At 52.0% G+C, this 13,071-nt stretch overlaps 1 long non-coding RNA gene across 2 annotated transcripts; it reads right to left on the reverse strand.

The window, feature by feature from the left end:
• Nucleotides 1–1,199: 1,199 nt before the first annotated feature.
• Nucleotides 1,200–6,468, reverse strand: LOC144456578 (uncharacterized). 2 transcript variants are annotated; one of them, XR_013485596.1, is made up of 5 exons: nucleotides 5,823–6,468; nucleotides 5,392–5,514; nucleotides 2,474–2,658; nucleotides 1,910–2,014; nucleotides 1,200–1,395 (listed from the first exon to the last, which is right to left on the reverse strand). It is a non-coding gene; the product is annotated as an uncharacterized LOC144456578 (long non-coding RNA). The 2 variants fall into 2 exon arrangements; XR_013485595.1 differs by lacking the exon at nucleotides 5,823–6,468 and having other exon boundaries at nucleotides 5,392–5,601.
• Nucleotides 6,469–13,071: the final 6,603 nt, after the last annotated feature.

Raw genomic sequence — 13,071 nt, forward strand, 5'->3', positions numbered from 1 at the left:
ATCCTTTAAAGGAAAAGCCAGCTGTGTGCAATAAGGGATTCATTGTTTTGTGGGCAATCTCCTGCTACTGTCCTATTAGCCACAGAGAAACACTCACTGTATTTAGTGTTCGTCAAGTCCAGAATGTTCAAACATTAAAAAAGAACAAGAATAATCCTTGCTGACATTCCTATAGCTCGTTAAGTTTCACTCTATATGGGCTATTGCATTTAATCCTCACAATGAATCAATCAGTGGGGGAGAAGCTGTTATTATCCCCATTACCCAGATACGGAAAGGAAACTGAGGCTGAGGTCACACAGCTAAGAAGTACCTGTCTTCTTGAGTCCAATTCCAGTGCTCTACCCACTAGGCAACCGTGCTGAGAAGGGAGGAGAGAGAGAAGTGGGATAGGCCCGAGGACAGATGGGTTCACTCAGAGGACTTCAGTTCTCATGGGCTTCCAAGGCCAGGAAGGATGCCTCAGAGGTTCTTGGCAGGGCCAGGACAGAAAGCAGAATGGGTAGTACCACCAGTGGTGGTCAGGCTTCACCAGCCCCATCCTCTCGTGCAGAGTCACTGGAATCTAGTGGCAGGTCAGAAGTCAGGAGGACTGATGATGGCTCAGGATGCAGTGATGACGGTGGCGTCTTTGATGTCTGACCATGCTGTAAAAGCCCCACGCGCCTGCTTCAGCCGCCATCATGGCTGTCGGAACACACTGTTCTCACCGCCCATTCCTTCACACGCTTGGAGTGTACACCCCCTAACTCACTGATGGGGTGGAGGTTTGTCTCTTACCCTCACAACCTGGTTTAGCCGTCTGCCCAGATGGTTTACTGGGGTGTGGTGCTGTGCCTGCTACAGCTTCTTGGAGCCACGGGTGAGAGTCAAGTGCCATGTGGACACCAAAGATGGATGAGCAGCCCCTACACCAGAGGTGCCGGTCCTCCCTGAACACCCCATAAAGTAGCTATTTTATATAGCTAAACATTTTGTAAAGCTTGGGGCAGCTATGTGGCACAGGGGGACAGGGCACAGGGCCTTGGAGTCAGGAAGATCTGAGTTCAAATCTGGCCTCAGACACTAGCTGTGTGACCCTGGGCAACTCACTTTACCCTGTTTGCCTCAGTTTCCTCATCTATAAAATGAGCTGAGAAGGAAACACTAAATCCCTCCAAATGGGGTCACAAAGAATCAGACACAACAGAAACAAAGGAACCACAACAAAAGCTATTTTATGTAAGGAAACGGAGACAGAGAAAAGGAGAAAGAAAATCTGACAGTGACAACTTAGCGGGCCTGGACAGAGCAGTCCCCCCTTGGGAGGGGGATGAAGCAAAGAGGAGGAGCTGGTCCATGGGACCAGAGCAAAAGCTTCGGTCTGATTCAGCAAACGTCTCAGCGTCTCCTAGTCTGTAAAATCCACAGAAATCATGTCGTGTAAGAACTAGGGAGAGGGCCCAGGGATGATCAGCCTCAGGTGGGGAAATGCTTGCATTGTGAGGGTAGGGTGTCATCTGGGGAGCCTCCCAGGGGCAACGAGTAGGGAGGAAGTGGAGGAGGCCAAACCTCCTCACCGCTGGAGCTGCAGGTCAGGGGGCCGGGAGGAGCTCCATCCCTGAGTGGATTCAGGCACAGATGAGAGAAGCCTGTGGCCAGGATGCTGCAGGCCTAGAAGGCTGCTCGGCTGACTCCACTAAGAGTCCCTGATTCTCCAGTGATTGGGGTTCTCTGAGGGCATGGACAGCCTGAGATTGCACCGAGCTCCCAGGGCACTCAGGGCTTGGGCACTGCCATAGGCCCATGCTTCTTGGCTTTCATTTACCTGAACCCCAGGGCTGCCAGCCTCCCCACCCCCTTCAGAGGCAGTGAGCCAGGCTGAGACACATTCCCAGAACGTCGGCTCACCTACCTTGGCGATACATACCGTATGTGCTGAGGAATAGCGGCACATACATCGGCAAAGGTGGTTTTTACCAAAGAACTTGCAGCCCAATGGAAAACACTGCCGAGCAGCAGATAGAGCGCCAGCCTTGGAGTCAGAAGGACCTGAGTTCAAATCCAGCCTCAGACACTTGACACTTACTTAGCTGTGTGACCCTGAGCAAGTCACTTAACCCCCATTGCCTCACCAAAAAAGAGAAAAGAAAAGAAAACACTGCCAAGGCAGTGCAGTGCAGTGGCTAGCGTTTGGAACTCAGTGTTAAGACCTGAATCTGAATCCCACCTCACACACTCATTAGGATTTCTGCCAGGCCTCTTCCATCAGTACAGCAGTAGTCTTTGAGTGTGTGTGTGTGGGGGGGGGGGTTAAATGAGCCGATAGTGCTTCCTATATCTTAAAGATTCTAGAAATGTCAGCAGCTAGTGTTCGGCACATGAACATTATAGCTTTTATTAGCCCCATTTTATAGATAAGGAAACTGAGGCCCAGAGAGATGAAATGATACCACTAGTAAGCACCTGACATTGGATCGGCACCCAGGCTTACCTGGCCTGTCACTTGTGTGACTCTGAGTTAGTCATTTCTCTCTGGGTTTCTGCTTCCTTCTCTGGAAAAGGAGGTGCATGACACGATCCCTAGACTTGGAGTCAGATGTGGGTGCAGATCCTGCTGACCTCTGTGACTTTGCGGAAGGTGCCTCACTTCCCCTCCCCGGGCCTCAGTCTCCTCATCTGTAAAACAAAGGGGTCAGACCTGCTGACATCAGAGGCCTCTTCCAGTTTCACTACTCTAGCCAGCGTCCAGGATGTCCAAGAGGGCACCTGGGATGGGCAGCCAAGGGAAGCCTCGGGCAGCTGGGCAGTTCAGTGGCTAGAGCACCAGGCCCAGAGTCAGGAAGACCCGAGTTCAAATGTGGCCCCAGACACTTCCTAGCTGTGTGACCCTGGACAAATGACAACACTGTTTGCCTCAATTCCTCATGTGTAAAATGGGGATGCACTGGAGAAGGAGATGGCAAACCACTCCAGCATCTTTGCCAAGAAAACCTCAGGACGTAGGTTGCACGCCACTGCCAAAAGAAGACTCCCTGCCCCCTCCTGTGGCAGGGCCCTTGTCCTGATCCCTGTGATGATGGATATAGTCAAATGTGGCTCTTTTTTCATTTCCATAAATCAGTGGAACCAAATCTCTCCGATTCTGGCTGTGATTGTATGTGGTTTTATCTGGGTTTCTGATGTCGGCCAACTGAGCAACATTTTGCCACTGTCCCCAAAAAGGACAACTGCTGTAATGACTATGAAGGCCCTGCCCTGGGGGAGGTGGGAGGGAGAGAAGCCAGCAATGGGGGTGGGGGTGGGAGAAAGGCTCAGATGGGGGGACAGGAAGGGGGATAGAGACAGGCCAGGAAAGGGGGGTGGGGAGGGAGAGTGGCCAGAATGGGGGGGGAAGAGAAAGGCTCAGATGGGGGGTGGGGGGGCAGAAAGAGACCAGGGAGGGGGAATAGATAGACACCAGGATGGGGGAGGGGAGGGAGAGAGGCCAGGGAAGCCACGTGGAGCCAGGGTAAAAAGAGGTTTGGGAAGGTGGGGCAGGAATTGGCCTTGACCTTCCTCAGGGAAAGCTTAACTTTGAAAGGGGCATAGAGAAGCCATTCAAACTGGCAGGACAGAGCCCAAATTTCTGTGGTCTGTCTTTAGCCAGGGTTGAAAAAATCCCCGACCCTACCATTCCTTCTCCACGCTCCACTAAGAAAACGTCCATGGCCCGGGATTGGATGGCCCAAAGAGAATGCTGCTGCATCCCCCCAAGTCCTCGGCCTCTGCTTGAGAGGGCCAGAGTCAGGGGAGGAGATGGCAAAGGGGCGGAGCTCTGATGCCGCTGCGCACCTGCCCAGCCCCTCAGCCCTTTTCACCCCTCCAGTTGTTCACTAGATTCTCCTGACCACCCGTCTCGTACCTTATGCAAGAACTGTTCCTAAATCTCTCCCTGCCCTGTGGCTGGTCACAGACTCTTAGTGGGAACCTGAAAGGTGGAGGTGGGGAAACGGAAGGGACAACAAGGCAGGGATGCTACTCCTAAAGGCAATGGGTCTCTAGTGAAGTCACTTCCCTTCTGGGGGCGCAGCTCTCTCTTCTGGAAAAAGAGGTTTGAATGAGATACTCCCCAAGGTCCCTTCCAAAGCCCCGGGGTTCTCCCCTTCTGGTGAGTGATATCCCAATCTGCCAGCTCTCTCTCACTGGCCACCTTCCCCTCCCCATTTCCCCCCCACCCCACCCCACTTAAAAGGTCTTACTCCCTCCTCAGAGAAGGGGCTTCGGCCGAAGCCCCTTCTCCAGATAAAAGGACAGTAGGGCCTCCATTCTCAACCAGGGCATACCCTCGCCAGAGGGGAAGCTGGAGGGGTCCAGTGTGAGTCCCCTACTCTACAGCCCCTGCCTCAGCACAGGGCAGCGGAGATGCACACCCCAACTTAGCCATCGGAATGGACTAAAAGCGGCTCCACTGGGGACGTAGCTTCAGCCAGAGTCCTAGCCAAGGAGGGCCGGCTTGGCCAGGCTGGGAGAGGCTGACCCTCCGCTGTCTTCCGGGGCGGGGTCCTTCTGAAAGGGGGCGAGGAGTGTTTGTATCGCTCTCTTGTCCCTTCCCCAGACTTTAGCATTCCTGGTGTCCGTCTGGGCATGACCTACCCTCCCCCCTCTACCAGCTGAGAGAGCCTACAACTCGGACAGGCAGAGCCTCTTCTAGTACCAGGGGCAGGGAGGGCCCGGCCTTCTCTCCTCCCCAACATAAACACTCTCTTTGTAGAACAGAGGGGCCAAGGATGTGTGAGGCCACAGACACACACACCTCTAAGGAGGCACACACACGTGGCCATCCTGTCTTCTAAATTTATCAACCCAGAGGTGTGTGTGTGTGGTGTGTGTGTGGGGGGGTGTCTGTGTGTGTGCGTGTGTGTCTGTGTGTGTCTGTGTATGGGGGGGGGTGAGGGGAATGTTCGTGGGGGGGGGGGTGTTTCCCAGAACCTGCATTTTCCTAGCCCTACCGCTCCGCCCCGGTTTACCGCCAAACGGCCGAGCCGAATTCTACCACATCAGTCCCAACCAATCCCTGAAACGCAGTAAGCCGCGAGCAGCACCGCACGCACAGAGGCCCGCACAAAGTTCCAAGCGCACAAAACTTTGTCAAAGAACACACACACTCCTCCCTCCCAACACACACGGCCCCACACATACGCAGTTACACGGTTACGCATACAAGAGTTACACAAAGCACACGAGATCCCAAGCTCAGAAACTCGGAAAGACAACCCCCCACTCATGGTCACGCACACATACACACTGGTACACAGAGTTACGCACACATAGCGGGGGGATTAGGGGCCAGGCCGCGCCCGCACAAGAAGAGGGACTGGAGGAAGGAAAGGGGTTCCTGGGGGAAGGGGAGCGGGAGACCGGGATGCTCACCGTGCAGCGCCAGGAAGTCTCCGTTGGATTCCATGGCAGCTGTGGCTCGGGCCAGCTGTGCCAGTTGCTCCGCGAGCCAAGCTTCAGCGAGCAGGCTGCAGCACCAAGGGGCTGGAGGCCAGTCTTGGGAGAGGAGGCGGGGAGACGGGCAGGAGGGAGGGAAGGACTGGAGAGAGCCGAGCCCAACCCCAGCCCCAGCCTAGACACTGCCTTCAGGACCCCGCCCCCCAGCCCCTCCCCCCGCCCCCAGGGCCGCCCCGCCCAGAATTGGCAATGGGCTGGGGATAGGGGACCCGGCCCTGCTCCTGGACACATAGCAGTTTAGGACAGCTGCCAGCCCTCTAGCCCTTAGGTTCTGAGAGGTGATTGGGAAGAGAAGTGGAGGCAGGGGATCCTGGGCTGGACTTCCTGTCCTTTCCCCTATGCCCTACCTCCTCCAAAGGATGGGCCTGGGGCGCTCATGGTTTCTTCTCTCATCCACCTCAGCTCCGCAGGGGGCCTGGCCCAGGCAGCCCTCCCCTCCGCCCCCAACTTTCCTTCCTCCCCAGCCCCTAAAGTCGCTCCACCACTCTCTCTCTCTCTCTCTCTCTCTCTCTCTCTCTCTCTCTCTCACACACACACACACACACACACACACACACACACACACACACACACACACACACACACACACACAGACACGCGCGCGCGCGCGTTCCTGTTCCAGGGGGAGACTACGGCCGGGATCTCCGCAGGATTTGTCTCGGGGGACCCCTCGAAGCGGAGCCACCTGAGGTCCCGACCCTAGGCTCGGACCCCACTGGCCCAGGTTGGGTGGGAGGCAAGGCCCATCCAGCTGTGGGCAGAGCACAATCCCACGCCGTTTGGCCGCCCCGAGCTGGACACGCCCAAAGCGGAGCCAAGAATAGCCTTGGCCTGGATGGGCGGGCGGGTTGCGGGCCGCCCATCGCCTCCCCTGCCTTCTCCTCCCCGACCGCAAGTCCTGACTCTTTCATTAACTGAGGGGGGCAAGCGGGAAGCGCGAGACACCGAGCGCTTTGTGGGGAGCTGGGCCCCTAGGGCCGCCAGCCACCCGGCTTCGCCTCCGCCCCGCCCTCCTCCAGGAAGCCTCAAGGCGAAGTGAAGCCTTCCCACCCTTCCTCCTCCCTCTTCACTCTCCCCCCAGCCCTGGAAGGACGCTTCAGCGGCTCCTGACAGTTCATCGTTCATAGGGCCCGGAACTTCCAGGGCGGCGGTGCCTGTCTGGCTGGCAACCTCCTGCCACCAGCCCATCGATGGAGGGTTGTCCGAGGACACAGGCACCGATAGTGACTTCTGAAGTTGCAGGCTGGGATAGTGGAGAGACAATTTCGCGGAAAACACTTAAGCTGGGCCTCAGAAGCCCTGTCTAAGGCTGTGTGACTGGGCAAGTCACCTAAGCCCTCTGAAGCTCTTTCCCCATCTGCAAAATGGGCATCATTTTCTCAGTAGCATCTGTCTCACTGGGTTGGTAGGCAGCTCCCAGGAGACCGTAAAAGCTCATAGAAATGAAAACTATTCTCACCTCCCTGGAGCTCCCTGGGAGAAGGGCAGGTGACAGGAAGCTCCCTGAACCAGCAAACCACTCTCCCCCACCCCACCTCCAATACCAGTGCCCACTTGGGGACCACACACAGAGGCATGTCAGAGACTGGAATTCTGTGACTAAATTAAGAGGCCTAAGAGGCCCAGTGACCCCTTTCTGGGGCACCAACCACACCCTAGTCAGATAATGAGGAGCCCCCCTGGGCCTCCTCCCCAAAGGAAGTTGTGGGCAGGCTAGCTAAGGTGACTCACTGGAATTCCCACAGACCATCAGGTCAAGCTCTTCCTAGTTTTTGGGCACAGGAAGTGCCAGCTGTCAGACTAGAAAAACTAATGGAAATCTACAGATGGATGGATGAAGGAAGGAAGGAAGGAAGGAAGGAAGGAAGGAAGGAAGGAAGGAAGGAAGGAAGGAAGGAAGGAAGGAAGGAAGGAAGGAAGGAAGGAAGGAAGGAAGGATAAAATGTTTGTGCAGACTGGTCTTCAGGCTTGGATGCATTCACTCCCTACTCATGTCAGCTCAAATATCACGTGCTCTGGGAAACCTCTCTCTCTCTCTCTCACACACACACACACACACACACACACACACACACACACACCCGGTAGATGCTTAACATCTCACTGATTTGCAGTTGTACTCAGTGTGAATTCTCCCAGATGCAGGAAACAGCAGGGACTGGGGGAGATGATGAATACCTTTTACTGTGGTACCCCATCCCCCAGAGGGGAAAGCAGGCTGTAAAGCTGGTTCATTTCCTTGGGGGCAAAGAGAAGTCTGAGGTATGACGACAGCAGCATACACAGGGTGGCTCTGCCAGGCTCACTGAAGACAGAGAAAAATAAGGTGAAGTGGGCTTAACATTTGCCTCCGGGACTGGGGCTAGACCAGAGGCAGAATTTCCTAATTCTACAGACCCAAAAACTGAGGGTATATCCCAACTGGCAAGGCTCATGCTTTGCAAGTGGCTAAAGTCTTTTTGTGCTCCCTCTCATCTCTCCCTTTCAAACAATGAGTCACCAAATACTGGCTGTGCACCTACTACATATATGTGTGTGTGCACGTGTGCCCAAGCCCCTGTGTTCAGTGCTGTAAGGAGGGCAAGATGAGACTTGGTCCCCGCCCTCAAGCTGCTTATAGTCAGGTGGAAAGACCAGACAGGCAAGAAACTGGCTGCCAGAGTCTGGGGCAATAGAGGCCCAATGGTCTGGGCCAAGTCTAATCTTGGCCGCCGTGGTCCTTCAGTGAGCTCAAGGAGGCTGGGCTACACACCAGAAAACAAGCATGTTCATATACACGTATGCAGAAGAGACAAAGAGGTCAGCTTTTGATTGGGAGGACACACAGGGCTCCTAGAGACCATCTAATCCATTTTATAGATGACAAAAACTGAGGCCCAGTCAGGGAAAGGGACTTGTCCGAGGTCAGGCAGGTAGGTAGTAAATGATAGTGCTGGGATTGAAAGCCAGGTGCTGAGTTCAGATTCATCACCCTCTCCTTCCCCACACTGCTTCTGTCAAGGATGTGAAAGGTTGCCATGCGGCAAAGGGCAGTGACTCCTGCCTGGCCCCGTGGACAGACCTAGGAGCAATCAGAGGAAGTTGACAAGAATCCACGTTCAGAGAAGCTTCATTAGGATAAACAAGGAAGGAAGGAATTTAGTTAAGCACCTACTGAGTGTCAAGTACTGTGCTAAAAACATATATAATAGCAATAACAATAATAAATGGCATTTCTAGAATCCCTACTGTGTACCAGATACTGTGCTAAGTACTTCACAAATATAATAGTAATAATAATTAGCATTTACATGGCGTCTGCTTTGTGCCAGGTACTTCACAATTTTAAAAAATTTTCTTTTTTAGCATTTTCCCCAATTACAAGTGAAGACAATTTTTAAGATTCATTTTTTACAGTTTTGCATTCCAAATTCTCTTTTCTCTCCCTCTACTTCCTCCCCCCAGATTGTAAGCAATTTGATATGGGTTGTACATGGCCATTCATACAAAATGTGTTTCTGTGTTAGTCATGTTGCAAAAGAAGGCACAGACTGAAAAAAAAAAACCCAACCATACAACCCCACGAAAAAGTTAATAAAATTAGAAGTCGTCTGCTTCAACCTGCATTTGGATTCCATCAGTGCTTTCTCTGGAGATGGAGAGCGTTTTTATCATGAGTCCTTTGGAATTGTCTTGGATCATTGTGTTGCTAAGAAGAGCTAAGTCATTCACATCATCATCCAATGTTGCTGTTACTGTGTACAATGTTCTCCTGGTTCTGCTCCACCAGTTCGCATAAGCTTTTACAGGTTATTCTGAGGTCCACCTGCTCACCATTTCTTACAGCACAATAGTATTCCATTACATTCATATACCACATCTTGTTCAGCCATTCCCCAGCTGATGGATATCCCCTTAATATACAATTCTTTGCCACCACAAAAAGAGCTGCTACAAATATTTTTGTACATGTGGGTCCTTTTCCCATTTTTAAAAAATGTCTTGAGGATACCGACCTAGTAGAGATATTGCTGGGTCAAAAGGTATGCACAATTTTATAGCCCTTTGGGCATAGTTTCAAATTGTTCCCCAGAATGGTTGGATCAGTTCACAACTCCACCAACAATTAATGTTTCAATTTTCCCACATCCCCTCCAACATTTATCATTTTCTGTCATATTAGCCAATCTGATAGGTATGAGGTAGTACTTCAGAGTTTTTGATTTGCATTTCTCTTATCAATAATGATTTAGAGTATTTTTATGTGACTACAGATAGCTTTAATTTCTTCATCTGAACAGTACCTGTTCATATCCTTCGACCATTTATCAACTGGGGAATGACTTGTATTCTTATAAATTTGACTCAATTCTATATGTATTTGAGAAATGAGGCCTTTATCAGAGATAATAGCTACAAAAATTGTTTCCCAGCTTTCTGCTTTCCTTCTAATCTTGGTTACATTAATTTCATTTGCGCAAAACCTTTTTAATTTAATACAATCAAAATTATCCATTTTGCATTTTGTAATGCTCTCTATGTCTTGTTTAGTCAAAAATTCTTCTTTTCTCCATAGATCTGACAGATAAACTGTTCTTGCTCTCCTAATTTGCTTATGGTATCAACTTTTATGTCTAAATCACGTATCCATTTTGACCTTATCTTGGTATATAGTGTAAGATGTTGGTTTATACCTAGTTTCTGCCATACTGTTTTCCAATTTCCCCAGCAGTTTTTGTTAAGTCATGAGTTCTTTTTCCAGAAGCTGGAGTTTTGGGGTTTATCAAATAGTGGATTACTATAGTCATTGACTACTGTGTCTTGTGTTTCTAACCTCTTCCACTGATCCACCACTCTATTTCTTAGCTAGTATCAGACTGTTTTGAGGATTATACTTTGTAATATAATTTGGAATCTGGTACAGCTAGGCCACCTTCACATTTCCCCCCCTGGTAATTCCCTTAATATTCTTGATCTTTTGTTCTTTCATTTGAATTTGGGGTTTTTTTTTAGGGACTTGACAATGATCTCATTTCATCCTCACAACAACACTGGGTGGGGGGTGCTGTTATTATACCCCTTTTGCAGTTGAGGAAACCCAGGCAGACAGAGGTTGAGGGACTTGTCCAAGGTAACACAGCCTCAAATCTGAGACCAGATTTGCACTCAGGTTTACTGGCTCCAGGTCCCGTGCACTACCTGCTGCACCAGCTAGCTGCTTCAGTTCCATTAGAGCTGTGTCAAAGTGGCTGCCTCTAGTTGTGGCAGATGCCCCTTCCTAGAGGGTTGCAGGTTGCAGGACCACTTGTCAATATCTCTGTAGATTGGGGAGTGACTTCTTGGAAGGCTCATGTAACATCAGACGGCTGCTGAGGTCTCTGAGACATGTATTCTGTGAAGTAGAAAGACTCTGAGGTGCCCTCGAAGGGGCGGTAGGACTTAGGAAAGTGGGGTAAGAAAGGCAAGGGAGACGGGGAGTGGCAGGACATCAGACAGGTGGACCACGACAGTTACGACCAGGCTTGTCTGCCTGAACTGGAAGGCGTGGGCGGGAGCAGAGAGTAGAGGACTTCGGGTGCCAAGCTGAGGGAGGGAGGGAAGTGCCTCGCAGAGATGCACCGCGAGGGTCCCGGGAAAGGGGCTAGAAGAAGTTTTTCGAGTGGAGAAATAAGGCGCCTCTCGAGGCACAGTTCTCTGATCCCCTGGTTTCTAGGGGAGGGGAAAGGCAGTGGTGCTGTTGCCAGAAATAGGAAAATTAGAAGGGGGTAGGGGCGGGGAGGAAGGAGGGTGAAGATGTTGAGTTCAGTTTTGAACTATCTGGAAGGTCTCTGGGATGCCGGTGCACCTTTCCTTTTTCCTCATAGCTTTTACACAGAGATATTTCCTTCCAAAGGTGTCACCACAAATATACAAACACATTCCCCATGATGTGCCGGAGGCATATCCCTCCCTCCCCCTTACCCCTGGGGAGGGAGAGGGGTTAGGGGCACAGGCCTGGTTCCAAGTCCAGAACCCTGCTGGCACTCAAGGCAAAGGCATTCCAGCTTTCTCAGGGCTTCCATGCCAGGCTGGCTGGCTGGCTGCACACACAGCTCTCCTACAATCCTGGCTCCAAGGCCCCCATGGCTCCAACTCCCCATTCTGTGGGGTTGGCACATGAGAAGGAGGCCAAAGAGCTCAGAACAGAAACAAACATGCCCAGGCCCATTACTGGGGGGGGGGGAGTTGGTAAAAGAGGGGGGCAGGGGAAGGAGCATCCTCCCCTTCTCAAGGGTTTAGTTCACGGTGCTGTGCACACTGGGTACAGCAGATAAGAGGGGCCAAAAAGAGCAAAGCAGAAGGGCTTTGGAAAACAAGGCAGCCAAGGCGGTTGGTTTTAGACACTGGCAGCCAATCACAGGCCACCCCACCCCGCCCTCATGTGCTAGGGGATGAAGATGCCACCATGTTACCCAAATTGGGTCATGCCCAGAACAGCCTCAGGTACACATCCCCACCTCTCCGTCTGAAATTTGCCCTCCTTGTCAAATAGGAGTCTTGATTATCAGAGTCCAAGGGAGTGGCTTTGGAGGCGGGGTGAATAGACCTGAACATGTGGATGGTAATGGAGGTCCAGGGCTGGCTGGCTGGGATGCAAAGCATAGTCTGGCAGTCTGGGGCCTGTGGATACCACAGCTAGTGGAGTTCAAGCTCAGGGACTCAAGAACGGAGAATGTATTTGTTTGTGTGGCCTTCACCCCAGTGCTAGAGTTTGGAAATGGTGGACTATGTTCCCTTGCAGGGACATTTGTGTGGTGGACCAGTTGAAAGGAGGAGGTCTGGCTGGTTGTACAGGAGGTGGGATGTCCAGCTGGCTGGCGCAGCCCAGGGGAGAGCGTACAGGTAGAAATGTAGACCCTGGAGTCTTCTGCATAGAAGCATCATTGAGGTTGGGCAGTGGGTGGCATTGACAAGGGAGGAAACAGAGAGGAACGTCCTAGAGACAGAAATGTGGAGCAGACAGCGAGAAAGCTCAGCTTCAGGGAGGGCAAGAAGAGGAGTCAGCCCAGAGGGAAGGGTCAGAATGAAGCAGAGGCACCAGGGCAGAGGAGCACAAAGACAGAGAAGGGGCTATTGCACTTTGCAGTTAGACTCAAAAGTCATCTGGGCCTAATATAGAGTGGTCACTTGATAAATGCTTGTTGCTGTGAGGAGGGACCTGCAAGAAAGCAGCTTCTGTGTTGGGTAGACATGGGAGTGCTGAGGATTCTTCCAGAAGCCAAGCCTTGATGGGAGGGAGCTGGGAGGATTCCCTAAAAGGCTGAGCAAGAAAACTGCCCAGGGCTTGTGAGGACCAGTCCAAGTCCACCTGATTCATCCACAAGGGAGGGTGTGACCATGTAGGAAGAGGAGGCCCAGACTGGAAAGGGAAATGGAGGTGGGTCTTTGGAGGAGGGGGGGACCCATCCCCTTGGGCCATGTCCCAGGGGCCCTTCTCTTGCTACCCCATACTTCTGAGATCAGCTCACTTATCCATGCATGCCCTGGGTATTGGCCCATTTAGGGGAGGGGGTGCAGGGACCAGGTGGAAGAAAAGGGAGAAGAGTAAAGGAATGTCCAGGCCTCTGTTGCCTGGAA

The sequence above is a fragment of the Phascolarctos cinereus genome, unplaced genomic scaffold, assembly GCF_003287225.1.
Source record: "Phascolarctos cinereus isolate Bilbo 61053 unplaced genomic scaffold, phaCin_HiC Scaffold_4;HRSCAF=312, whole genome shotgun sequence".
In the NCBI taxonomy this organism is placed as follows: Eukaryota; Metazoa; Chordata; class Mammalia; order Diprotodontia; family Phascolarctidae; genus Phascolarctos; species Phascolarctos cinereus.